The following is a 27,890-nucleotide window of genomic DNA, read 5'->3' as shown; positions in this document are numbered from 1 at the left end:
CGTTCTTTGTAGTTTTTTTGTTTGATGCTTATTTCGTGAGATATTTGGCCCGGTCACTGTCAATGGATCACCCTGTATATACAAGAAAAAGCATCTCCCACACACACACACACACACACACATTCACACGCCCACACACATGACCACTGTCTCTGGCTGCCGGCCGGCCGAAGTGGCCGTGTGGTTAAAGGCGCCGCAGTCTGGAACCGCAAGACCGCTACGGTCGCAGGTTCGAATCCTGCCTCGGGCATGGATGTTTGTGATGTCGTTAGGTTTAACTAGTTCTAAGTTCTAGGGGACTAATGACCTCAGCAGTTGAGTCCCATAGTGCTCAGAGCCATTTGAACAATTTTTTCTGGCTGCCGGGACACACTCCATAAACAATTGCAAAATCAGTAGATGTATAAATAGAAAGTGAAAATGTAATAAAAACGAGAACTGAATTGATTAAACTTGCTTTGAAACCCTTTTCTTGAGAACAGTTCGTTACTTTAAGAGAATACAGTACGTTTGTCGTTGAGCAGTGCGGACTGTGTAGATGTTCACAGTCTGATAGTACAATTCCTTTTGCATTTATTAGTGTTGTAGTAGTATTTACACAATGGTTTTGCAATCTCGATATGTCTATAGAAATGCTGTCGATAGCAGTACTGCTAATTCCCATAACGCTAGTTATAAATGGTATAAGAGGGTATTACATTATATAAATTGATAAAAGACTTGAGTGTAGCTGCAGAATAGGTTTGCCGCAAAAATTTATATTAAAATGTCCACTCAATATTATGATCCGTCGTGCTGATTAGAAGGAAGAAACTTTAACAATGCAACTAGTTTTTCATAAATATCACTAGATGAGGCGCTGTATAACATGATGACTTCCCAAGAATGCCACGTTAACAGCAGATGCTTTAGTCAGAGCTATTGTACAGTATGTATACTTATATATGGTACCTTCGGCTTCAACGTCACTTATCAGAGTTGTATGTGCCCCCCGAACAACCTTAAATTGTAACACCAAGTTTTTACTGAATGAGGGCAAAGAGAAACGAAAGTAAGCCACACAACCACGCTTAATAGCTCGACAGAAGTCTTGCAGTTAAGCAGCCGCATTACATCGTATGCAATTGATCAGACTGCATGGGACTTGTGAGTGATCAGCGGTCGATCTTCGGGGTCAGCAGTACGCAGACGGATCGCATGTTGAGGCGATGCATCGCTGCGATATATCTCGGTTCGGAACCCCGTCCAGCAGCGAGCTTTAATTTCCCAGGACTAGGACAGAGTGGTGGTAATATTGGTAAAAAAAGCACCCTCTCCCATGCACTGTACAATAATTTGTAGGTACAGACAGCAGCCCCCATAGCTCTCTCTCTCTCTCTCTTTGTGTGTGTGTGTGTGTGTGTGTGTTTTTTTCAAAGTGTCTACCCCTACGTAAGGCGTCCATTATTTGCATTATCTGGCAAACATTTATTTTATTTCAACTTTTGTTTTCGGATGTCCTTTCTGTCGACATAGCGGTCAATTAACCTCAGGGAGGAAACTCGTATGCTCTATCCATGTGTGAATTATGTAACGTTTTGTCTGTACGTTATCGTCTTTTAACGTGTCTATATGTGAGGTGTACACTGTGGACAAATTAGTTCCGGAATATAAAACCCAACCAATGCGGCCGCAGTGTACGCCTGCCTCCATGATATTTCCGTTGTCGCCCACATCTGACACGAATACAAGGACTGATTCAACAAGCGGTTTTCCTTCACTGTTTACAGCATCTTAGCACAGGTCGCGAAAACTGTACTGTGTTCAATGGACGTTACACACAGGCCTAACAGCGCCACTTTATACAGCCTGAAATTAAAGGTGAAGCTCCAAGAACGGTGTGATAAAACGAAACGAAACGGGGTTGAGAGGCTATATGACATTATTTCAGTGATTACAAAATGGAGTCGGATTTTCAAAGAACTTGATAGTATGAGTGTTGTGGACTGGCAAGACAGTCAGTCCACAGTGACGGGTAACCGAAAGGCACGCGCTTAAACTCACGCAGGCTGGCGTGAGGTCTGAAACAGGATACGTAATGAATGCTATAAAGAAAAGTACGTAGCTGCTGGAATACTTAACTTTAATCCACAATTGGTGAACATTGGTCTTGTTACTGTACATGCTTCATTAGATACATAGCAAAGGATAAATGGCGCCTTGCTAGGTCGTAGCAATTGACGTAGCTGAAGGCTATGCTAACTATCGTCTCGGCAATTGAGGGCGTAATTCTCAGTGAACCATGGCTAGCAAGTCGGCTGTACAACTGGGGCGAGTGCTAGTAAGTCTCTGTAGACCTGCCGTGTGGTGGCGCTCGGTCTGCTATCACTGACAGGGGCGACACGCGGGTCCGACGTATACTAGCGGACCGCGGCCGATTCAAAGGCTACCACCTAGCAAGTGTGGTGTCTGGCGGTGACACCACAATGAGCCCACTTATCAGTTTGACGTTGCATCCACTCTGATCTGGATGCGTAGACTGATTTGGTTGGGAAGGGTATCGTAAAGCTGTTGTATCTACACCAATGACCAACCACCTCCGGTGAACACAAGTTTTGTTTATGCCCATGATCTGGCACTTGCGAGTTAAGGGCAGGCTTTTGAAAATGTTGAAGCTCATCTGCCGGACGCGTTTCGGGAGCTGAGTGCATGTTACTCTAACAGTCACCTTTGTCCAAACCCAGCTAAAACGCAGCTGTGTGCGTTTCATCCTAAGCACAACCAAGCACGTCATCACAAGGCAATGGATACAGGTACCCATCCAAAATATCTGCGAGTCGCTCTGAATCATACTCTGACCTACAAGCAGCACTCGAGAGTACTAAAATGGAGGTGGAAGCCAAAATAATATATTTCGCAAGATCAGTGATAGCTTGAGGGGCTTTCGATCACAAACCCTGAGAACTAGCAATATGTTACAGGTACGTTTGGCATAAATCCATCCACGCATAAGTGCAGGTAAGGGACAAGGTGCTAAATGAACGTGTAAGCTTATTACAGTTTGCCTGAAACCTAGACCACTTGAAAAACACTACTAACACACAGGAATAGCGCCAGCAGATAACTGCTGTGATGTGGCTTCCGACGCGGAGATAACAAATAAGGCCCATGAGGAAAACCGACCAGTACATTGGTACGTTCCAGTAGCCCCAAAGTTGAGGTCCAAAAGAAGTTTCCTGAAGAACACTTACATCAGTTTTGCAAACAACAGCAGCTACAGAAAAAAAACCAATTGTGGATCACTCGACTTGAGAATAACTCTGCCTGGTGTCTCCCTCTGTACACCCTGCCACCTGATCAGAATTGGATAGTGTGGAGGTCACTAAACCGTCTTCGTTCTGGAGCTGGAAGATCTGGGAGTAGCCTCCAGAAACGGCACTTGCCAGTGGACACCACACTGAACTGTAAACTATGCCCTGCATTTTGCACAGAAGATTGTCAGCTTGCGACACTGGGTGCAACCGAAGTTGCAAGATTTTGGTCAAGAGCAGTGTAGCTGGATAATTCTTTCATTTGTTTGTAATGGTAACTACCATGTGTTGCATATGTTTTCTTATTTGAATAAATAAATCGTTGAAAGCTGCCTCAAAAATTGTTGTAACTCGTCAGTGACATCCCGGATACTGCCATTGAGACAGAAATAACATCCGACGTGGTCCCACACATTTCTTTATTTATTTATTTACACGTCGAGTTTCATAGGATCAAATTGAGGAGCAAATCTCCAAGCTCATGGAACGTGTCAGTACATGAAATTACAACGCAAAAGTAATAACAGTTAAAAATAAAATGTTTATGAATCCAAAAAAAGTCAATCCTGACGTTTAAGTAAACGCAATCAACATATAACAAGAATCAGCTTCATTTTTCAAAGAACTCCTCGACGGAATAGAAGGCGTGACCCATGAGGAAACTCTTCAGTTTCTATTTGAAAGCAGGTGGATTACTGCTAAGATTTTTAACTTCGAGCAGTAGCTTATTGAAAATGGATGCAGGAGTATACTGCACACCTTTCTGCACAAGAGTTAAGGAAGTCCGATCCAAATGCAGGTTTGGTTTCTGCCGAGTATTAACCGAGTGAAAGCTGCTTATTCTTGGGAATAAGCTAATATTGTTAGCAAGAAATGACTGTAAGGAATATATATATTGAAAAGCCAATGTCAAAAAACCCAGACTCGTGAACAGGGGTCGGCAAGAGGTTCGTCAACTTACACCACTTATTTCCCGAACCGCCCGTTTCTGAGCCTTTTAGAATGGGAAGAGTTATCCCAAAATATAACACGATACGACATAAGCGAATGAAAAAAAAGTAAAAATGGCAGTATTAAGTCTTTGAACCAGATCCCGAACGTGGCCTTTCCACGAAAGCTTACTATTTATCTGAACACCTAGAAATTTGAACTGTTCAGTTTCACTAATCATATACCCCTTCCGTGAAATTAAAAAGGCAGGTTTAGTTGTATTGTGTGTTAGAAACTGTAAAAACCGAGTCTTGCTGTGATTTAGCGTCAGTTTATTTTCTACAAGCCATGAACTGAGGTCATGTACTGCACTATTTGAAACCGAGCCAGTGTTGCACACAATATTCTTTACTACCAAGCTAGTGTCATCAGCAAACAGAAATATTTTAGATTTACCCGTACTACTGAAGGGTATATCATTTATATAAATAAGGAACAGCAGTGGTCCCAACACTGATCCCTGGGAGTCCCCCCCCCCCCCCCCCTTTTGACTGTACCCCACTCAGACCACACATTACAGCCATTCTCAACACTGTGAATAATGGCAATAATGACCTTTTGGCGTCTGTTGCTAACGTAAGAGGTCAACCAATTGTGAGCCACTAGCCGTATTCCGTAATGGTCCAGCTTCTGGAGCAATATTTTGTGATCAACACAATCAAGCGCCTTAGTTAAATAAAAAAAACATGCCTGTCGTTCGAAACCTTCTGTTTAACCCATCCAGAACCTCACAGAGAAAAGAGAATATAGTATTTTCAGTTGTTAAACGACTTCTAGAGCCTAACTGTTCATTTGATAGCAAATTGTGTGATATAAAATGATCAACTGTCCTTAGACACACAGCATTTTCAATAACTTTAGAAAACACTGATGGCATAGAAATAGGTCTAAAATTGTCTACATGTTTTGTCGGGGTCAGATCTGGGGAATTTCCTACGATGGTAGTATCTCAAAATTACGCAGTGCTGAGACGCACGCGAGATGTGTGGGTGAGCACTGACTGATCAACAATATCTCTAGGATACTGTCGCTTGAGAGGTAATGCATGAGGATGTAGAATGTCGGTGGCGTACCGTTGTGCAGTCAGAGTTGACTCAGTCACAACCAGCTGTGCCCTGAAGTCATACCCGACCGCTGCCCACACCGGAAGCCAGGAGCAACAACGCTTTGCATTAGACATTACGCATCGTCAGTGCTAAAACGCGAAACCTGAGGTTTAAGAACTCTACTTTACGTGTAAATTCGTCCGTTTTCAAGGGTTTCAAGCAGCTAAAGGTGTATTATGTAGACACAGGTAGCAGATCACCTACTTTCCATTTTTATTGTAAACTAAGAATGAATTGTTGAGTCTTAAGTTATCTTCTTAAATGATGTAGGCTAGTTTTGGCTCCCCCCGTTCTTAGTCTTTTAAAGAAAACAGAGCATTTTACTTAATTGGTACGGGACTTTGTAAGATACTTTTAGACTAGCGATGGTGTCATTCTGTGATGCAACCGATGTCTAGCGACGACAGCGAGAAAGTACCGTATAGACCACGAGGCGCTAGTCTTGCACACAACGTATGCTCGTGAACCATCCAACAGGCCATGCCACGTGGCAACAGGTACATCATTGTTTCACTAATACTGTGCCAGTTCTCATACCATGAATCTGTTGCTCGTTACGGTCTGAATTTTTATTAAAATAGAACTGATCGCTTTTCCCATTTTCTGTAAGAACGCAATGTTTCAAAACAAAAGAAGTTTTACGAATAAAAGTGACACACACTTAAAAACGTTTCATTTAAAAACCAAAACTTTTAGCACTGCTGCTATGGCTAAATAAGATTTCTGCTTTTAACCAGGGATTAGTAAACAAAAAACAAAAAAAACAAAAAAAACAAAAAAAAACACCTGTCGTAACCAAGAGCAAAGAAATACCGATTATTATCCTACTCGCCGGAAGAAGATGCTGTGATATGCAAATGATTAGCTATTCAGAGCATTAACACAAGCGTGGCGCCGGTGGCGACAATTACCAAGTGCTGACATGAGGAAAGTTTCAAACGATTTCTCACACACAAACAGCAGTTGACCGGCGTTGCCTGGTGAAACGTTGTTGTGATTCCCCGTGTAACGAGAAGAAATGCGTACCATCACGTTTCCGACTTTGATAAAGGTCGGATTGTAGCCTATCGCGATTGCAGTTTATCGTATCGCGACATTGCTGCTCGCTTTGGTCGAGATCCAATGACTGTTAGCAGAATATGGAATCGGTGGTTTCAGGAGGGTAATACGGAACGCCGTGTTGGATCCAAACGGCCTCTTATCACTAGCAGTCGAGATGACAGGCATCTTATCCGCGTGGCTGTAACGGATCGCGCAGCCACGTCTCGATCCCTGAGTCAACAGATGGGGAAGTTTACAAGACAACAACCATCTGCACGAAGAGCTCGACGTCGTTTGCAGCAGCATGGACTATCAGCTCGGAGACCGTGGCTGCGGTTACCCTTGACGCTGCATCACAGACAGGAGCGCCTGCGATGGTGTACTCAACGACGAACCTGGGTGCACGAATGGCAAAACGTCATATTTTCAGATGAAACGACGTTCTGTTTACCGCATCATGATGGTCGCATCCGTGTTTGGCGACAATGCGGTGAACGCGCATTGGAAGCGTGTATTCGTCATCGCCATACTGGCGTATCACCCGGCGTGATGGTATGGGGTGCCATTGGTTACACGTCTCGGTCACATCTTGTTCGCATTGACGGCACTTTGAACAGTGGACGTTACATTTCAAATGTGTTACGACCCGTGGCTCTACCCTTAATTCGATCCCTGCGAAACCCTACAATTCAGCAAGATTATGCACGTCCGCATGTTGCAGGTCCTGTACGGGCCTTTCTGGATACAGAAAATGTTCGACTGCTGCACTGGCCAGCACATTCACCAGATCTCTCAGCAACTGAAAACGTCTGGTGAATGTTGGCCGAGCAACTGGCTCGTCACAATACGCCAGTCGCTACTCTTGATGAACTGTGCTATCGTGTTGAAGCTGCATGGGCAGCTGTACCTGTACACGCCATCCAAGTTCTATTTGACTCAATGCCCAGGCGTATCAAGGCCATTATCACGAAGAGAGGTGGTTATTCCGGGTACTGATTTCTCAGGATCTATGCACCCAAATTGCGTGAAAATGTAATCACCTGTCAGTTCTAGTATAATATATTTGTCCAATGAATACCCGTTTATCATCTGCATTTCTTCTTCGTGTAGCAATATTAATGGCCAGTAGTGTAGATTTAACCGGTCGGTTTTTGCCATCCGTAGTTCCACCTGTCACAGAGAATTGCAACTCTAATAATTTACATACCTTCCGATTGTGTATACGCGTTAAATCGCCGCAAGTGCGGTACGAGCTAAGAATGATCGCGGCAGTGTGGTTGCCCCTTCTCGACATTTTCGTCTTCGGAGGATTTTTCCGATCACTACGCCTACCGCGATTTTCGGTCCTCGTCATTTCTCGGAGTTAACGAACGATATTTCCTATAGCTCGTGTAGCAGGCGGGCAGGTTCTGGAGAGTGCCTGTGCACTGTGCGCGCCCGTACAGAGTACAGACCTGTCGTGCTCGTGACGTCACTCACCCTTCTGCTCGGATTACGCGGCAAAAAGTTAGCGGCGGCCGAGCGAGTGGCCGGTGGCAGACCAGACCAGAGCGGAACAGAACCGTAAACCTTAATCCGAGGCGGACCCCCCGGTGCTAATGAGGCGGCCGCAGAATGAACTTCCGGCCCGATGGCCGCGGACTGATTCACAGCGCCGGCCCTCGCCACGCCAGCCGGCTTAATTAACCACCGCCGCTAATTTCCTTTTCTTTTGTCCGCCTGGGGTGGAAGGGCGAGGCGGCAGTTATTATCTTTCATAAAGATGTCCGCCATTAGTCGCGCGCAGGAGCAGAACCCATCGCCGGAAATTTCACAGTTGTGACTGAATTCCTCCCATCGCTGCTGGGGTCCAGCGTAAAACTTTTTCCCACCCCGTGCGAAGCTGGGACATTATGACGGGACTCCTGTGCATTGTAAGGCTTTACGATCACTACGAAGTCCAGTCTTTCCCGTTTTACCGTTAGTGCAGCACCCTGTCTGTCCCCTTATAGTGATGCATTACCAGTGAACGTGCAATCATTCCATCTACAGAATTTAGTGTAACCGAGTATTAAGGCAATTACACTCTGTCTTCTACCGCTCAGTTTGCAGATAGTCATATGCCGAATGTATTCCAAGAGCGTAAGGTTATTGTCAATGTTATTTGTGTGGTTGTTTTTAAATGGCTTGTATCTAAGATTGAATAACAAGTAGACTGGTTCGTATCTGCTACGTGCCGCTTGAGAGGGCAGCAGCGCGAGGACGGCAGCGTCTTTGGCGCAGCCGCCAGCCAGAGAACTGACCGCTATTGTTCACCAGGCGAAGGCCATCGTGCGGTAGAACACACCATCCTGACGGCGTCTGTTATCGCCCTCTCATTCAAATCAGATAAATGTATATAACAAACAACTACAAGTGGACGATCAAACAAACAAAAGTAGACGATCAATGTCGAAAGGAAAATGTAATGGTTGTTGGTTCAGTTCTTGTCTTGACCGCTTACAATCAACATCTACGTTATTATAAGGACTAAGTGCAAATAAAGCACATAGTTGAAAGTGAGAAATGATTCATTTACCGATCAAGAAACATGAAATGATTGCACTTGTGTAGAAGTTACTTGAATTGTAATCTAATTTTATTATAAGATTCTTACTGAAGTTTCAGGTGACTCAGAAATCGACAGTTAAAAGCGAGAGCAGAAATAATACCCAAGATGTCAACTTTGGACGAGCCACGAAATTTTTATGAAGCTGATGTTATGCGAGTGAGTCAATATTTGTCGCTCTCCACTTCCAAGCTTGCAGAAAGTTAATTTAACCGATTCACTAAAGTAATTCAAATTCGTTCAGGTGCCTCTGTGGATAAGAAGTCTGAAGCGGTTAAGCTGAATTATTATACCTAACTGTTTGAAAGTTTTCGTCAACTCGGTCTTAGGTACGATTTCTACTTACTTTGTCTGTTTAAATAATAAAAATTTATGTTTAAGATTTACAGCTGTTAGCGGGCACAAAGCCTGATATTGGGTACTTTCTGATTTACTTGTTGAGTGCAAAATTAACTCGAGACTACTTTGCAGCGACTTGGTTTGAGAAAACGCAGATAGATCCGGAAAAGTCCTGACCGAATGAAATGCGGCCAGATGACGGAAATTCAAAAACTGAAAAAGGTGAACTCGGAGGATTGGAGATTAATTGAGAAGTTATACGCAAGGCAAAAAGTAACCACGAAGCTGTGAAACGGTTTAGCACACAGGTTTGAAAACACACGAGTAGCAAGCGCTCCTGTCCTTTGTCAACACTATTTACCACATACAGAGTGTTAAAGTGGTTTCCATTATAACTTACAGAATAATAAGTGAAAGGAATACTTATTTCGACAGCTAGATGTAAGAAACGTTTTCCTTTCAATGGAGTTTGACAATATCGCGGTACTGTAACATTTTTCCTATCACATAGCTCATGTATTTAAACCGACTCAGTGCAAATCGATTTAAATCAAACGTCTGTCAATTTTAATGAGCACGCTACTAGGGGGCGTTCAATGAATAATGCAACACATTCTTTTTCTGGGACAATTTAGGTTGAGAAAAATGAGACATTTTTTTGTGGGATATGGTACCCATATTCCGCTTACGACCCTGTAGTTTCACGAAGTTCCGATAGGTACGTAGCCTTCAAAATAGCGTCTGCAACGGGGGTGCGTTCCACGCAGAGGGCTGTCATTGTCTTTTGGCGCAAAACCAGAGCGTCTCAAATATTCGATGGCGCTTGCAGAATGTCTACGGAGATCTGGCAGTGGGGAAAAGTACGGTTAGCCTTTGGGCGAGGCGTCTGTCATGATCGCAACAATGTGGCCATACAGACTCTCCTAGTAAGTTGGCGTTAGGCGGTCCCATTGAACGAAGATTATGTTGAAAAATAGCGTTTTGTAGTCAAAGCCGTGAGAAATAAAATAGTATATTGAAATCCTGAATAAAACCAATCTGCTTTAAAAAAAAGTGTTACAAATGGTTCAAATGGCTCTGAGCACTATGGGACTCAACTGCTGAGGTCATTAGTCCCCTAGAACTTAGAACTAGTTAAACCTAACTAACCTAAGGACATCACAAACATCCATGCCCGAGGCAGGATTCGAACCTGCGACCGTAGCGGTCTTGCGGTTCCAGACTGCAGCGCCTTTAACCGCACGGCCACTTCGGCCGGCGCAAAAAGTGTTACATTTCTTACTGAACGCCCCTCGTGGAATCATTCAGAGCTGACCCAACATGTTGTACATATTTGACTGTGTTCAGATGAATGCTCTGGTGGCGGCATGTTCATGTGGGCGCACATTTATCTGAATACTCAACTCAGTGCACCTTCCAAGACACCTATGCACAAGCTGTAAAATTGATGGTGCACGTAGCAACACGCTTCTTCGATGTACTGTTTGAAATTTGTGGTTTTTGGGTTTGTCTGTTTCTTAGTGTATTCAGACCTGACCTGTACACGACATCAAATAGCTCAACCAAGAAGCTTGTTGATTCGTAATAGCAGCAACTTTACATGACGTCTGCAGGTTGTTTAGAAGGCGCAATGAGTTGTGCATGCAGGGAAATGGGCACTCGTCTGAACACCACAGTTAAATGAACATCCCATTGCCAGAAACTGATCGGAGTACATCCAGTTATTCACAGCATGTTGCATCCACCACTTCAATTTCGTAAATTTTTTGAAGGCCACGATCTGTTACATTTTCTTATGCATGACACGTAGCTGTTTTGCAGTCTAATATTATAGCTACCGGTTTCAGTTCACATCACCATCACAAAATTGACATTTACAAAACATCAAACGACAATCACACGTCACAGCACATCATATGAATATGGCAGCAGTGCCCTATTTGAAGTGCGATACATCTACAGAACCAAACACATACCCTTAGACAAAGGTGACCACTGACACAAGTGATCATCTGCTACGTGTAAACACGTCAAAAACTTGTTTATTGTCAACACCTACATGTGAATCTACATTATTCTTACGATGTCACTATTTTCGTTTTGCAGTATACTATTGCACAACAGAGTATTTTATTGTAAAAATGTTTCTTCTGTTCCTGCTTCTAGAGTCATTGTTTCATGTAACATGTTTTGATAACTATGAACACTGAATGCACGACGGTGTGAGCATTAGTTATATCCTTGCTTTGGTTCGTTCCTCATAAGCATCTCTCGTTGGATACTCCTTGCAAGTTTACATTCAAAGACTGGAAATAGTTTTATTTGTCCCACAGGCCTTAATTCGAATAAAATATATGACACTATTGTAATAGAAATGATGGAACAAGGAATGAAGAGGTCCTGCAACAAGTCAATGATAAAAAATGTTTGATGTAGAACTTAAGGAAGCGGAAAGATCCATTGGATAGGCACTGAGAACTGTTGCTAAAGGCGGGGGGAGGTGGGGGAGGTGGGGTACAAGAAAAGAATCGCAAGGGCGCGAGACACTTTGCTGAAATGGACAGTTACAAAGGATAACTACAGCAAATCAGCCTTAGAGAGAAAAGGACTAAAAACATAACATTTCTACGTAATGATCGCAGAATAGGCCGGTCATATGTAGAACAAACAGTGTGTCAAACATCGTGTCAACCAGGCAGCTGTGTTTCACCCGTACGGCGAGACGAAGCACAAAAACTACGAACAAGTTGCACATGATTAGCTTATATCCAGAAAGTCGTTTCACATCTTTATGATAGCTACCGTCGTTATCACCTACGAAGCTAGGAAAACACACGAAATGAAAATATTCCTGTCACACCGACTTGGAAGGCTTAAGCTCCCGTAAAATTCCAGACACGATGACGAACTTGTGGGTACCCTGCCATGCGCCATATCGATTCTGACAGCCAATGAAAAAGAACGAGATGTGATTTCTTTATTTCATAGCGCCTTTGTTCCAGTTATTAAACTTTAAAACTGAAGAGGGTGGAAAGTTCTAGCGAATATGAACTCTTTGGAAACTAATTTCTGCTCGGTTAACGAACGATTTTCTTCGGAAAAGTTTGCGAAGGGTAACGGGCCAGCCCGTAGCAATCGCTCTCCTGTTTTAAGATGCAAACTGGAATCGAAAAATTCATAGAATATTTAGAACCTTTTCCCCTTAAATGAAAGTGTTTGCAATTCATTCGAAACATTGGAAAGGCTAAACTTCTGCCACCCCAGTAGCCTGAATGTAATCAAGAACATTCTTTCCTACAGCGCTAGGCACCTACGCATTTAGAAAGCGTCGACTTTTGAGGACGAATTGCATCAAATAGCAAATTAGCATCCTGTTCCATAGATTATATCGGCCACATTTCGATACGATGTGGAAAATTATGAGGTACCCCTGGTTACTAGGGACCATCGCGTTACTGAAGGTCGAAAACAGGATACAGACTGTGCGGTTTCAGTTAGTTAAATACACACTTTGAAAGCATCTCTTCATCCACAAAACGCGTATACGCTGACCAATGTTGGAAGCGGTCGCAGCGAGAAATGATACGGAAATTCGACGTGTCCTGCCAACAGCTGAGCAATGAGTGAACTGCAGCATGCGAAGCGTTTTGTGGCCCTCAGTTTAAACTCACGTCCTAACCCTACCACAACTTCGTGATGTGCCATGTAGCCGAGAAAACGGCGGTCAGCAACATGGGTCAGGACCAAACTCACGATCGCTTTCTTCACGCTAACCTCAACGAACAAACATAAAATAGAAAATTTTCATTTTTAGCGCTAAAAGCAAACTGTATTTTCTCGCTGTCATTGCATATCTGAAACTATGCTCATACTGGCTACACGAGCTGCCACGTTACCAACAGATGGGCAGTATTGGTTAGCGCTTGGTTTTGGATTACAAAGGCAGCTCTCAAACGAAAAAAGAACGACAGGAAGAAAAATATGACCGAATAAAAAAGTCAGTGTGTTAATGAAACTGACGCAGCAAAGAATTAGAAATAAAGAAATACATTTACAACAATCAACTGAATAAAAATAGTTATCGAAGTCTTTTGATTAGACTTATAAATAAAATAGTTGGTGCATTTGACGAGATTAGAGCTTACGACTTTCTTCACATCAAGTTACTATTCTAGCCACTGCCCGGATAATAATGCTACTCGTATGATTATGGTGATGCGGTCGCAACACTGAATTGCTGTCTTCAGAAAGTTCGGCTTCATGCAGTGTCGCACGAAACTTATCTAAACTAAGCCGATCTCTGTGTTTATAATGCCTTGTATATGTGACGCTGAATCGCGTCTTGCGCTGAAGGATCCGGTACTGTTCCGTTAGTGCTGTGTATGAAATGTGTATATGTTCTTGGCATGTCTGTGCATATGTGTAGTTTTTTGGCGTTGTTATCATGTGTGATAAAATACGAAATAAAAGGGCCGGACCCCTTATTCTGGATCCAAACACACCAAGAAAGAAAACCGGATGAGAAACTGGAAATAAGGTAATTGTTGTGACAGTCTGGCAGCGGAGAACGGTTCGGGCTTGACGCTAAGCTCTGATTGGATGAAACCAGCTCCAACGCGTGAAGTGTGAATTTTACTCGGACAGTATTTGTAACTGTGACCAAAATCGGACTACATTTGTAACTGTCGCCAATCAGCGTGGTCTCAAAACCACTGCATCCAAAACACACACACACACATTATACCAATCAGAACATAGCTTTACGATGGCATCTTTAAATTCTTCGCACAAACTACATCCTTGTTAGACATGTTCAGGCCGAAAAGAAATTCATAGTTACAGCAGTGTATAGCTGGCGTCTGTTGTCACATAAACCATTCTAAGAGTCTATTAATGGGGTGCCAATTTAGTAATAAATTACTGCTTGTTGAGCTACGTGTTACATGAAAATATTTCCGCACGTAGCAATAAATCAAAGCCCGTCGTTTGAACTATGCAAAAGTGGGCGTATGTGCGCCTTCCACTTCATACCTCTACACTCTGCTGCTCCCGAATACACGTATGGCATGGCTGATGTTAGCTGCGATTCACATAACCCGTATTCAAAGGATACAGCGTAATGGTGCCTCGCGTACAGCTTTCACCTCTCTATACTATGCGCTAGTTGTCATTCTCGGTACGAAGCTGATATTGCGTCCAGATCTGATTATTACTGCAATTTCTGCCCTACAGAATTTTCTCATACACGACTGTACCATCTGCGAAAAGCTTGGGATTGAAACAAACACTACGAAGTCAACAAAGTATAGAATAAACAGAACGGTCGTATGACACCAGTCTGAGGCTCACCAGATACAACTTCAGTGGTTCAAATGGCTCTGAGCACTATGCAACTCAACTTCTGAGGTCATCTGTCCCCTAGAACTTAGAACTACTTAAACCTAACTAACCTAGGGACATCACACACATCCATGCCCGAGGCAGGATTCGAACCTGCGACCGTAGCGGTCTCGCGGCTCCAGACTGTAGCGCCTAGAACCGCACGGCCAACAACTTCAGTGACTGTAGGTGATTCTCCGTTCAGCATAGCGTGCCGCGTTCCGCGTGTCAGGAAATTTCTGGTTTACCTGGTTGGGTAAGCGTTAGGAACACGTTTCTCTAAACGGCGTCAATGCAGTACTAACTAACAAGTTTTTCTAAAGTCTAGGAAGACCGGATCAATCTGGTTTCAACTACCCACAACATTAAAAATATCGTATGTGAAAGGTGAGTTTCGCATTATGAGTGTTTCGGAACCCATCCTGGTTTCTATGTACAATACGAGGGGCTTTCAATAAGTACTCCAACATATTTTTTTTTTCTCGGCCAGTTTCGGTTGAAAAACACGCGGAATTTGTTGTCGGACATCGGGAAGTATCCCCACTTCAGTCCCTATAGTTCCATGAAGTTCCGATAGGTGGCAGCCCTATAGGTACCCTTCAAAATGGCTTCTGTATCGGAGGGGTCTTCCAAGCAGAGAACTGTCAATGAGTTTCTTTTGGCGGAAAACCAGAGCTTCACCAACACTGACAGGCGCTTGTAGTATGTCCACGAAGACCTGGCAGTGAACAAAAGCACAGCGAGTCGTCGGGCGGGGCACCCATCACCGTCATCACAGCAAGGTCGCACACAGTTGTGACTGCTGCAGAGTTGGCACCTGCCGGGCACTCCCATTCGTGGTGATCCACGCATCACAGTCAAAGACCACGCTGCACAGCTGGCCGTCTCTGTCGGTAGTGCTGACACACGTCTACCAGTTGGGGTATTCAGGCGCGTGCATAACAAAGGGGATACGTCTGATGTCAACAACTACCGACCAACATCTCTTCTGACTGCCTTATCCAAAATTCTTGAAAAAGTAACGTATTGTAGAGTAGCTTCACACCTTTGTAAGAATAAAGTTTTAACAAAATGTCAGTTAGGTTTCCAGAAGGGTTTTTCAACGGAAAATGCTACATATACTTTCAATAATGAAATATTAAATGTTCTGAGTAACCGGAAGTCACCCGTTGGGATTTTTTGTGATTTATAAAAGGTTTTTGATTGCGTAAAGCATGGAATACTTCTAGATGAGCTCAAGTACTTAGGTGTGAATGGGACAGTGCTCAAATGGTTTAAATCACACTTAACTGGAATAGTGCAGAAAGTTGAAATAAGCAATTCACATAATATGCAAGAAACTGGTGATTTCTCAAACTGGGAAACAATCAAGGATGGGGTGCAGCAAGGTTCGGTCTTATGTCCTCTGCTGTTCTTAATATATATTAATTACTTGCCATTCTATATTGACGAAGATGCAAAGCTGGTACTTCTTGCCGATGATACACCCAACAGACAAGAATTAACTGGTGAAATTGTAAACGTTTTTCAGAAAATCATTAAGTGGTTCTCAGCGAATGGGCTCTCATTAAACTTTGACAAAACACAGTATATAGAGTTCCACACAGTAAATGGTGTTGTGACTTGGCAAGACAGCCAAGTCACTATGAGAGGAAGCCGAAAGGCACGCGTTTAAGCTCACGCAGGCTGGCGTGAGGTCTGGAACATTACAAGGAAATGAGAACTTACAGAAACGGACGCAGTTGCTGTAATACTTAACTTTAATCCATAATTGTAGAACATCTCTCTTGACTGTACATGCTTCATACAATAATATCAAATGCTATGGCGCCTTGCTAGGTCGTAGCAAATGACGTAGCTGAAGGCTATGCTAACTATCGTCTCGGCAAATGAGAGCGTAGTTGTCAGTGATCCATCTCTGGCAAAGTCGGCTGTACAACTGGGGCGAGTGCTAGTAAGTCTCTCTAGACCTGCCGTGTGGCGGCACTCGGTCTGCAATCACTGACAGTGGCGACACGCAGGTCCGACGTATACTAACGGACCGCGGCCGATTTAAAGGCTACCACCTAGCAAGTGTGGTGTCTGGCGGTGACACCACAAATGGAATGAACAATTAATAAACATAGACTTCGATCAGAAATCTGCAGCTAAGGTAGAATATTCAAAATTTCTAGGAGTATGCATTGATAAGGGGTTGAACTGGAAAAAACACACTGAGGATCCACTGAAACGTTTGAGTTCAGCTACTTATGCTATTATGGTCATTGCAAATTTTGGCGATATACATCTGAGTAAATTAGCTTACCACTCCTATTTTCATTCTCTGCTTTCGTATGGCATCATATTCTGGGGTAACTCATCATTGAGTAAAAGAGTGTTCATTGCACAAAAGCGTGTAATCAGAATAATTGCTGGAGCTCATCCAAGATCATCCTGCATACACTTCTTTAAAGAGCTAGGGATCTTCACTGTAGACTCACAATATATATATATTCACTTATGAAATTTGTTATTAACAATCCGAACGAATTCAAAAGTAATAGCAGTGTACATGGCTACAACACTAGGAGAAAGGATGATCTTCACTACTCAAGGTTAAATCTAACTTTGGCTCACAAGGGGCTAAATTATGCTGCCACAAAAGTCACTTACCTAATAGCATCGAAAGTCTGACAGATAGCCATATAGCATTTAAAAGGAAATTAAAAAAATTTCTTAATGGCAACTCCTACTAATCAGATGAATTTTTGGATATAGTAAGTGGGTAATTTCCCCAACCGCCACAAAAAAATATGAAGTGTCATGTAATATTTTGTGTAATGTAATATCTTGTATAGACACCTTTTATTAACCTGACACGTTCCACATCATCACGAAGTGTCGTATTCATGATGTATGGAGCAAGTACTAATCTAATGTAATCTAATCTCTCTAATCTGTGTCAATGCTGGGTTCCACGCCGCCTAACGGCAGCCCGTAAAAAGTAACGAAGGATTAACTGCGCGAAACTGCTTGGGCGTTGCGAAGCTGATCGCGACAATTTTTTCTGCGACAACGCTGCAGACGACGAAACATTGGGCAGTTCTTCCTCATTCTGTATGGTCCAATGGAGGATGCAATCCGCGGGAAGCAGTACGTAGGTGCTCGAGAGGTCACTGGGTCGGCAAGACGTCGGTTCCGACGTCGACCAACAGAGTGGTACTGTGCGGGCATACAGGCGCCCCCAGTAAATTAGCGACAGGATTTTATAGCCAAAAGAGTGGAGAATAAGATGGTGTATTGGAATCCCAAATAAAACCAACCAGCTTTCAGAGAAAAGTGTGTTCATACCTTATCTAACCCACCTATTATTAAGGTCCAGGGAGGTCACAGCTTTTGAGCTCCGAATCTGCAGAGGATTCTGCTAGAAACATGTGAGTGACATAGGGCGGTAGTTCTTGGATCAGTTCTACGTTTTGTATAGGTGAGATTGACGTGTGCTCTTTTCCAGCCACGGGGAACATTTCTCAAGGGATTTACAACAGATTCTGGTCAAGTGTGCATCTAATTCATTAGTAAGTTCTGCACAGCATGCATTTCGTAGGTGCCTGAAGACGTACCGGTGTTAGATATTTTAGTTGATTTGAAAGCCCTCGATTACTAACTACGTTTCCAATCATCATAAGCCCGTACATAGTAACCAATATATAAATATACAAAAATGTTTTTTTTTCCATGTCTGATGCCACAGTCACAAATCAATTAAAAGATATTTTCATTTCCTACCTTGACCTGATTACGATCACAGTCCCTTTACTTTACACGATCAACTGAATTCTGCGATGTACTATTTTCAAGTACTTACTCTTATCCCCGTAATCTTACACGTTCATTTCAATTCCAGCAGCTACATACTTGAGTATTTGTGGCTGAGGCTAATGATATCTCCAAAACCACTCACAATCAGTGACTGGTTTTTGTGCCTGGTGCTACCCGTGGCTCCCGCCATCGTGCTCTATACTGGTTGTGCAACGCTAGCTCCTGTTATGAGTATCTGCGTGTTTGAAGTGATCGACCTACATCGTGGCTGTCACCAGTACAGCTTCTCTCTCTCTGGAATCAGAGTATTTTTCAAGGGAGGAGGAGGAGATTAGTAGTTCACATCCCGTCGACACAGTGGTAGACGGCCGATTGGCCGAGCGGTTCTAGGCCCTTCAGTCCGGAACCGCGCTGCTGCTACGGTCACGGGTTCGAATCCTGCCTCGGGCATGGATGTGTGTGATGTCCTTAGGTTAGTAAGGATTCAGTAGTTCCAAGTCTAGGGGACTGATGACCTCAGATCTCAAGTCCCATAGTGCTCAGAGCCATTTGAACCATTCTTCATTATCAAATGAAACTATATGGTTCTAGAGATATATTTTCAAGTCTCGTTCACGTTTCGTTCGCTGCTGAGGGGCTATTCCAGTGCAGTTGGAGAGCGTCTGCAATGCTGTTCGAGTTTAGGACGACTACCAAGTGGGCCGAGCAGTGATTGGGAATTTGGATTGAGGAGAGAGGCGCGCTAGGGTAGTCCGTGCAGCTGTGCAAAGCCACAGTGCCAGGGTGGCGTAGTGGTTAGCGCGTCTGCCTAATGATCAGGAGATCCGAGTTCGAATCCCAGCCTTGGTACAAATTTTCATCCGTCGCATTAGTCTGCTAGTGGTTAGCGTGTCTGCCTAGTGATCAGGAGATCCGAGTTCGAATCCCAGCCTTGGTACAAATTTTCATTCGTCGCATTAGTCTGCAAGTGGTTAGCGTGTCTGCCTAGTGATCAGGAGATCCGAGTTCGAATCCCAGCCTTGGTACAAATTTTCATTCGTCGCATTAGTCTGCAAGTGGTTAGCGTGTCTGCCTAGTGATCAGGAGATCCGAGTTCGAATCCCAGCCTTGGTACAAATTTTCATTCGTCGCATTAGTCTGCTAGTGGTTAGCGTGTCTGCCTAGTGATCAGGAGATCCGAGTTCGAATCCCAGCCTTGGTACAAATTTTCATTCGTCGCATTAGTCTGCTAGCGGTTAGCGTGTCTGCCTAGTGATCAGGAGATCCGAGTTCGAATCCCAGCCTTGGTACAAATTTTCATTCGTCGCATTAGTCTGCTAGTGGTTAGCGTGTCTGCCTAGTGATCAGGAGATCCGAGTTCGAATCCCAGCCTTGGTACAAATTTTCATTTGTCGCATTAGTCTGCTAGTGGTTAGCGTGTCTGCTTAGTGATCAGGAGATCCGAGTTCGAATCCCAGCCCTGGTACAAATTTTCATTCGTCGCATTAGTCTGCTAGTGGTTAGCGTGTCTGCCTAGTGATCAGGAGATCCGAGTTCGAATCCCAGCCTTGGTACAAATTTTCATTCGTCGCATTAGTCTGCTAGTGGTTAGCGTGTCTGCCTAGTGATCAGGAGATTCGAGTTCGAATCCCAGCCTTGGTACAAATTTTCATTCGTCGCATTAGTCTGCTAGTGGTTAGCGTGTCTGCCTAGTGATCAGGAGATCCGAGTTCGAATCCCAGCCTTGGTACAAATTTTCATTCGTCGCATTAGTCTGCTAGTGGTTAGCGTGTCTGCCTAGTGATCAGGAGATCCGAGTTCGAATCCCAGCCTTGGTACAAATTTTCATTCGTCACATTAGTCTGCTAGTGGTTAGCGTGTCTGCCTAGTGATCAGGAGATCCGAGTTCGAATCCCAGCCTTGGTACAAATTTTCATTCGTCGCATTAGTCTGCTAGTGGTTAGCGTGTCTGCCTAGTGATCAGGAGATCCGAGTTCGAATCCCAGCCTTGGTACAAATTTTCATTCGTCGCATTAGTCTGCTAGTGGTTAGCGTGTCTGCCTAGTGATCAGGAGATCCGAGTTCGAATCCCAGCCTTGGTACAAATTTTCATTCGTCGCATTAGTCAGCTAGTGGTTAGCGTGTCTGCCTAGTGATCAGGAGATCCGAGTTCGAATCCCAGCCTTGGTACAAATTTTCATTTGTCGCATTAGTCTGCTAGTGGTTAGCGTGTCTGCCTAGTGATCAGGAGATTCGAGTTCGAATCCCAGCCTTGGTACAAATTTTCATTCGTCGCATTAGTCTGCTAGTGGTTAGCGTGTCTGCCTAGTGATCAGGAGATCCGAGTTCGAATCCCAGCCTTGGTACAAATTTTCATTCGTCGCATTAGTCTGCTAGTGGTTAGCGTGTCTGCCTAGTGATCAGGAGATCCGAGTTCGAATCCCAGCCTTGGTACAAATTTTCATTCGTCGCATTAGTCAGCTAGTGGTTAGCGTGTCTGCCTAGTGATCAGGAGATCCGAGTTCGAATCCCAGCCTTGGTACAAATTTTCATTTGTCGCATTAGTCTGCTAGTGGTTAGCGTGTCTGCCTAGTGATCAGGAGATTCGAGTTCGAATCCCAGCCTTGGTACAAATTTTCATTCGTCGCATTAGTCTGCTAGTGGTTAGCGTGTCTGCCTAGTGATCAGGAGATCCGAGTTCGAATCCCAGCCTTGGTACAAATTTTCATTCGTCGCATTAGTCAGCTAGTGGTTAGCGTGTCTGCCTAGTGATCAGGAGATCCGAGTTCGAATCCCAGCCTTGGTACAAATTTTCATTTGTCGCATTAGTCTGCTAGTGGTTAGCGTGTCTGCCTAGTGATCAGGAGATTCGAGTTCGAATCCCAGCCTTGGTACAAATTTTCATTCGTCGCATTAGTCTGCTAGTGGTTAGCGTGTCTGCCTAGTGATCAGGAGATCCGAGTTCGAATCCCAGCCTTGGTACAAATTTTCATTCGTCGCATTAGTCTGCTAGTGGTTAGCGTGTCTGCCTAGTGATCAGGAGATCCGAGTTCGAATCCCAGCCTTGGTACAAATTTTCATTCGTCGCATTAGTCAGCTAGTGGTTAGCGTGTCTGCCTAGTGATCAGGAGATCCGAGTTCGAATCCCAGCCTTGGTACAAATTTTCATTTGTCGCATTAGTCTGCTAGTGGTTAGCGTGTCTGCCTAGTGATCAGGAGATTCGAGTTCGAATCCCAGCCTTGGTACAAATTTTCATTCGTCGCATTAGTCTGCTAGTGGTTAGCGTGTCTGCCTAGTGATCAGGAGATCCGAGTTCGAATCCCAGCCTTGGTACAAATTTTCATTCGTCGCATTAGTCAGCTAGTGGTTAGCGTGTCTGCCTAGTGATCAGGAGATCCGAGTTCGAATCCCAGCCTTGGTACAAATTTTCATTTGTCGCATTAGTCTGCTAGTGGTTAGCGTGTCTGCTTAGTGATCAGGAGATCCGAGTTCGAATCCCAGCCCTGGTACAAATTTTCATTCGTCGCATTAGTCTGCTAGTGGTTAGCGTGTCTGCCTAGTGATCAGGAGATCCGAGTTCGAATCCCAGCCTTGGTACAAATTTTCATTCGTCGCATTAGTCTGCTAGTGGTTAGCGTGTCTGCCTAGTGATCAGGAGATCCGAGTTCGAATCCCAGCCTTGGTACAAATTTTCATTCGTCGCATTAGTCTGCTAGTGGTTAGCGTGTCTGCCTAGTGATCAGGAGATCCGAGTTCGAATCCCAGCCTTGGTACAAATTTTCATTCGTCGCATTAGTCTGCTAGTGGTTAGCGTGTCTGCCTAGTGATCAGGAGATCCGAGTTCGAATCCCAGCCTTGGTACAAATTTTCATTCGTCGCATTAGTCTGCTAGTGGTTAGTGTGGCTGCCTAGTGATCAGGAGATCCGAGTTCGAATCCCAGCCTTGGTACAAATTTTCATTCGTCGCTTCAGTCTGCATGTATACATCATACTCTTCACCACTCTGAATCACATTATGTGCTAACTACACCCTCCATTTCTCTCAATGAGCCTTCTAATTTCTTGTTGCACAGAAGCAGAGGGGCAAAGTCATCTACGAGCCTTATCGTTGGAGTGCAGTTCGTGACTTGCCCACGGCGCAGACAAAGACAACTGCACTTTTATGTCTTATAAAGAGCACTACCCAGCACATACTTACGTCGAGAGTTGGTTGCACAGTCTGCGGAAGAAGCTGGAAGCAGTGACGGCAGAATTGTGTGGCTGTATCGTACTGCAGACCGGGCTGCGCGCACGTACAGCAAACACAATTCCGGGTGAGGATAATTCGGGGCGTGGCGGCTGCTCGGAATGCAGATGGCGCCCCTGCCCCGGGCTGTATCTGTTCCCGGCCGCCCCCAATACCTCACTTGCCGTCGGCTGATCCGCCGCGCAGCTCCTGAATACGAAACCCCGCCCCGCCCCGCGAAACGCACTTTATTGCTCGGGGCAGCGCTTCTCGTCCCACCCGGCTCGCTGCATGAATATGAAGCGGAGGAAAGAGCCCACAAACACGTCCCACTCAAGTGCGGAGCTGTTTTCTTTAACGAGAGTATGCTACCGCTTCGTGCCTACGTAGGTTAACAACGCCGCCTGCAAATCACCACTGGAATATTTCTGAGAGCTACAACTCTGTTAAGACTTCGACTGCAGCTGAGCTGTCAGCGTGCGAGACTACCATAACGTGGGCCCGGGTTTAATTCCTGTTGCTGCCAGCAGTTTTTCCTTCGTGGGATGTCTTGTATCGCGACCGTGAAAGTGTGACGTAAGTATGGAGCTCGTTCCGGAGACAGACATAACAACACAGTGTTAACGCTGAGACAGGCGTATGTGTGGATCTGGTTACGGAAGGCGCCGAAAGCAACACGCAGAACGCCTCCAATGTGGCGTTACTTCCCACACTATAGGAACACAGCCCGGAGAGTGCGGCCGATCTTCACGTGATCTCCAGGTCACGCTCGCAGCGACACGTGACCTGGGCGATTACGCTCGTCCAGGGCTGTATATAAGACCGCCACCTCGTCCGTTGTTTTGCGATGGGATAGCCCTGGCGGATGGCGTCTGCTGGCGATCTGTGGGGCGCACTTCACTACACGAAGGGGAGACGGAATCGACAGTAACTCCTTTGCGAATAGGTGGAGACTTAAAGATCACTGTCTCGTGCAAAGAACGTAGCTCAGGTATAACAGAAATAAATGTTACGAGCTGCACGTTAAAGATGAAAAGATCATTTTTCTTTGAAACTCTTTCACTGGTCCGTGTTTGCATTAATACAACAAAATGGAACTGTGGGTCCGATTTAATGCAAATGACTTTTGTTTTTTATTTATTTCCTCCCAAACCAATTTCAGCGACAATATCTCCATCATCGGTGGGTTCTTTTATTCTTATTTGCTTTACGTCATAGCACGGTTTTTACAATTGTTGCCGCAGATTCCGGCGGTTTTTTATTTATTTTATTTTATTTATTGTTTTGCTGTTTTCTCGGCGTAAATTATGTCATCTGTAAGTTCTTAATGTTTTCGATTACGAACAAGATGCAAACGTCATGTTTTTCTGTTTAGAATAGCAGCTGCAAGCCGTTCAGCGACCTCGCAGATGGCATGATGTATGCCGGAAAAAAACCGAAAATATGCTGGAAACAGCGGCAACAATCGTAAAAACGATGCTGCGACGTAAAGTAAATAAGAATTAAAGAACCAACTGATGATGGCGACAATGGCTCTGAAACTTGTTTGGGAATAAATAAGGAGCAAAAATGTTTTACATCAACGCGGACCCACGTTGATGAAAAGGTCAGATAGCGTTTGAGACCACGATCAGTGATCAGTCACTAGAATCAGTAGCCACCTGGAACGATTACGTCATCTAGGTGAGGAACGAAGGAGCCACACTCAGATCTTTCGGAAGCGTCCTTAAGTCGTCGGCACATTGGACGAGCCGGCCGCTGTGGCCGAGCGGTTCTAGGCGCTTCAGTCCGGAACCGCGCTGCTGCTACGGTTGCAGGTTCGAATCCTGCCTCGGGCTTGGATGTGTGTGATGTCCTTAGGTTAGTTAGGTTTAAGTAGTTCTAAGTTCTGGGGGACTGATGACCTCAGATGTTAAGTCCCATAGTGCTCAGAGCCATTTGAACCATTTTTGAACATTGGACGACTTAGTTAACGTTGACGAGTTTTGTGACGTCATTTCCTGCTACTTCTCTTTGAGGAGCCATTTCGTCACGGGAAACATAAAATAAGATATGTGATGCTTCGGCAACATGCCTCCTAAAGTGGAACCAATAGGAAGCAAGAACGCTCTCTACGTCACAAGCAGAAAGTAAGACTCTTGTAATTATCGTGTTCAGTAGAAGTCCATATTCGGTGGGTGTTTTATGTTCTACGTTACATCATAAGAATATATGCCGTTTCCAAGCATCAGAACAATGAATGTCTCCGGAACGACTAGTACGATTTATTGTAATAAAATGACGGGAAACGTCCGTCGTATTGGTGGTTACAGAATTTTCATGTTTATTTATTCCACGTTACAGCTCGTGTGATGCGAGAGTAAGCCGATTTAGGTCAACGACCCACTGAAGATTCATGAAAACGTGTCGTTCTTGTTAGGATTTGATGTACCTGACCGTCAGCAACATTTCAGCAATTAAAGTCTTTTGATGACTGTAACATAAAATACGAAGCAGACAGAACTTACGTTTTGACATATCGTAGATGAATAAGGCACCACTATCCGGAACCGCCAGTGGATCGAAAGAGAATCCGCGCATCTCTGTATCCAATTATTTTTTCCACCTTCGCATTTTCTAAAATGTTGGAGTTTCTTATTATAGCAGGAGTGAGGTTATTCGAATTGGTGAACTTATATAAACTGATGTTCTTCCTGACTGTATCTTTCATCTTTGTCTTATTACACGATCATGAATACTGAAGTTTGTATGTATACCACAGACAGAAAAACATGACTAGCTTACGGTCCAGAAAGGAAATGTGCGTTTTAATAGAATTAACGCAGGAATTCTACATGAGTCCACGTTCGTGAACAAACTGTACCGACAGGGCATACACGTCCTTGTTTCCCGCGGGAGGAAGGCCGTAGAACGGGATGCGGTGCATTACTTTCTGGGGAACCCTCGTATAGTAGGAAAAATAGAGGAAAGTATCCGAAAATTAATAATTTTTAATTATATCACATGATTTTTCTTGTTATTTGTTGTCCGACTGTCTGTCCGCGTTTTAAGACCCCTTTTCTTCACGAACGGGTAGAAGCGCCAATCGAAATTTACGTCACCTACTAAGGTTTGCGCTTCCTTCGAAGTGTTAAAAATTGAAGCTGCTAAGTCAATGCAATTAAAAGACATGGCCGATTATGTCATATATTTTGATATTTGCAAACTCATTCATAAAAATCTAAGCAATGTTTAACGGTAGAAATGAAGGAAAAACACAATAAATCGTTAATTTGTAATTACGTCACACAAATTTATTTTTTTGTCATTTGTTATTCAAATGACTCTGAGCACTATGGGACCTAACATCTGAGGTCATCAGTCCCCTAGAACTTAGAACTACTTAAACCTAACTAACCTAAGGGCATCACACACATCCATGCCCGAGGGACGATTAGAACCTGCGACCGCCGGCTGATGTGGCCGAGCGGTTCTAGGCGCTTCAGTCCGAAACTGCGCGACCGGTACGGTCGCAGGTTCGAATCCTGCCTCGGGCACGGATGTGTGTGATGCCCTTAGGTTAGTTAGGTTTAAGTAGTTCTAAGTTCTAGGGGACTGATGGCCTCAGATGTTAAGTCCCATAGTGGGCGCGCGGTTCCGGACTGTAGCGTCTAGAACCGTTCGGCCACCCCGGCCGGCCAAACTTAAAATTAAAACATTCCCGAAAATTTTGGAATTCCCAGGACGCATATCTCGGCAGTATCAATGCCAGTAACGAGCAAAAATCGTCGAGATTCTTGCTTTCTGGAATGGATGAACTCGCGATATACATAATTAAGTTATGAGGAAACTTCAGGGTGCGATCCCTACTCGCATGTGACCAGTGTTTCTATTCTTCCTGGTGTTGCAGTTTCAATGACCCGAGTTGTTTTTCGCTGAAAGGCAACTGGATGAGTGTGGGATACTCGGATGGGAGGGTTGAAGCAGAGGGCGCCAGAGGTCTTCGGCTGCCCTCTGTGCGACCGCCGCAGGTGCCCTGCCCACCTGGGCGACCACTCCAGCTGATAAACCCAGGCTGGCGCGGTGACTCGTTCGCTATTCCACAGACGAACCTCGGCGAAATTGAAACCGGGCTCCGGTGGCAGACCAAAGTTCCGCCAACAAGATACCGCCGCCCTGCGAAACTTTTCTCGTTTACTGCGGCACTGGCCGCGGCACAAAAAAACAAAAGCCCTGGAAATCATTAGGCGCCGTGTACTCGCTCGACGTCCGGCGGTTCCTCCTTTTCCTGCCTGCTTCCTGCAGCGAACGCCCTTCTGGGGGCGACGGCGCAAAATCGGCGTAAACACTCGGCAATTAAGTCTAATTGGCAGGGGGAGGGGTATTCCGGGAACGCCAGCCCGCGGCAGTAGTCGGTCCCCGAGGCACGGAGCCGGCGGCCGAATTACGCCAACTCCGATCGCCTCGGAGGGCAATCTATTTCTGCGGGCCGGCGGGGTTTTCCCTGCCGGGCAAACTCGGGCAAAACACAGCAGCGCCGCGCGCAGGGACCGGCTCCGGCGTCGACTTCCGTCACGTGTGACGTCATCGGATCTTGCTGTCACAGCCAACGCGCCGTCGAGTACGTGGCCGAGATATGTGACACACGCCGGCTATGCGGCGGCGCTCGCCTCGGTGGTTGCCAGTTCGAAACTTAGTGACACATCATTACGAAGCAGTTCAGCAGAATTTTACTGCAGGTGGCAAACACCTACAGATGGTCCAGAAATGGCGACAAATCGATGAAAAAATCACTGATACTTTGATAAATCACCGGAATCGGTAACTAGCTGCATAAGCAGCATATGCCACACTGATATACAGTTTCCCACAGTCGTTTAATGAACAAATTAAGAGCATATGAACTATCAAACCAATTGCTGTTCTTGTGGTCTTCAGTCCTGAGACTGGTTTGATGCAGCTCTCCATGCTAATCTATCCTGTGCAAAGCTCCTTCATCTCCCAGTACTTTCTGCAACCTACATCCTTCTGAATTTGCGTAGTCTATTCATCTCTTGGTCTCCCTCTACGATTTTTACCCTCCACGCTGCCCTCCAATGCTAAATTTGTGATTCCTTGATGCCTCAGGACATGTCCTACCAACCGATCCCTTCTTCTAGTCAAGTTGTGCCACAAA

The 27,890-nt window shown here is 44.7% G+C and overlaps 1 protein-coding gene and 1 non-coding gene across 2 annotated transcripts in view; one reads left to right on the top strand and one right to left on the bottom strand.

Moving 5' to 3' along the window:
- LOC124779368 overlaps positions 1 to 27,890 on the bottom strand; it is a 1,283,837-nt gene that overhangs the window by 364,207 nt on the left and 891,740 nt on the right. The window lies entirely within an intron of this gene.
- Positions 19,308 to 19,379, top strand: Trnai-aau. Its single transcript has one exon. It is a non-coding gene; the product is annotated as a tRNA-Ile (tRNA).

This window comes from Schistocerca piceifrons, chromosome 1 (genome assembly GCF_021461385.2).
Source record: "Schistocerca piceifrons isolate TAMUIC-IGC-003096 chromosome 1, iqSchPice1.1, whole genome shotgun sequence".
Taxonomy (NCBI): Eukaryota; Metazoa; Arthropoda; class Insecta; order Orthoptera; family Acrididae; genus Schistocerca; species Schistocerca piceifrons.
The sequence above is the reverse complement of the archived record's forward strand: the minus strand, read 5'-3'. Positions and strand labels throughout refer to the sequence as shown.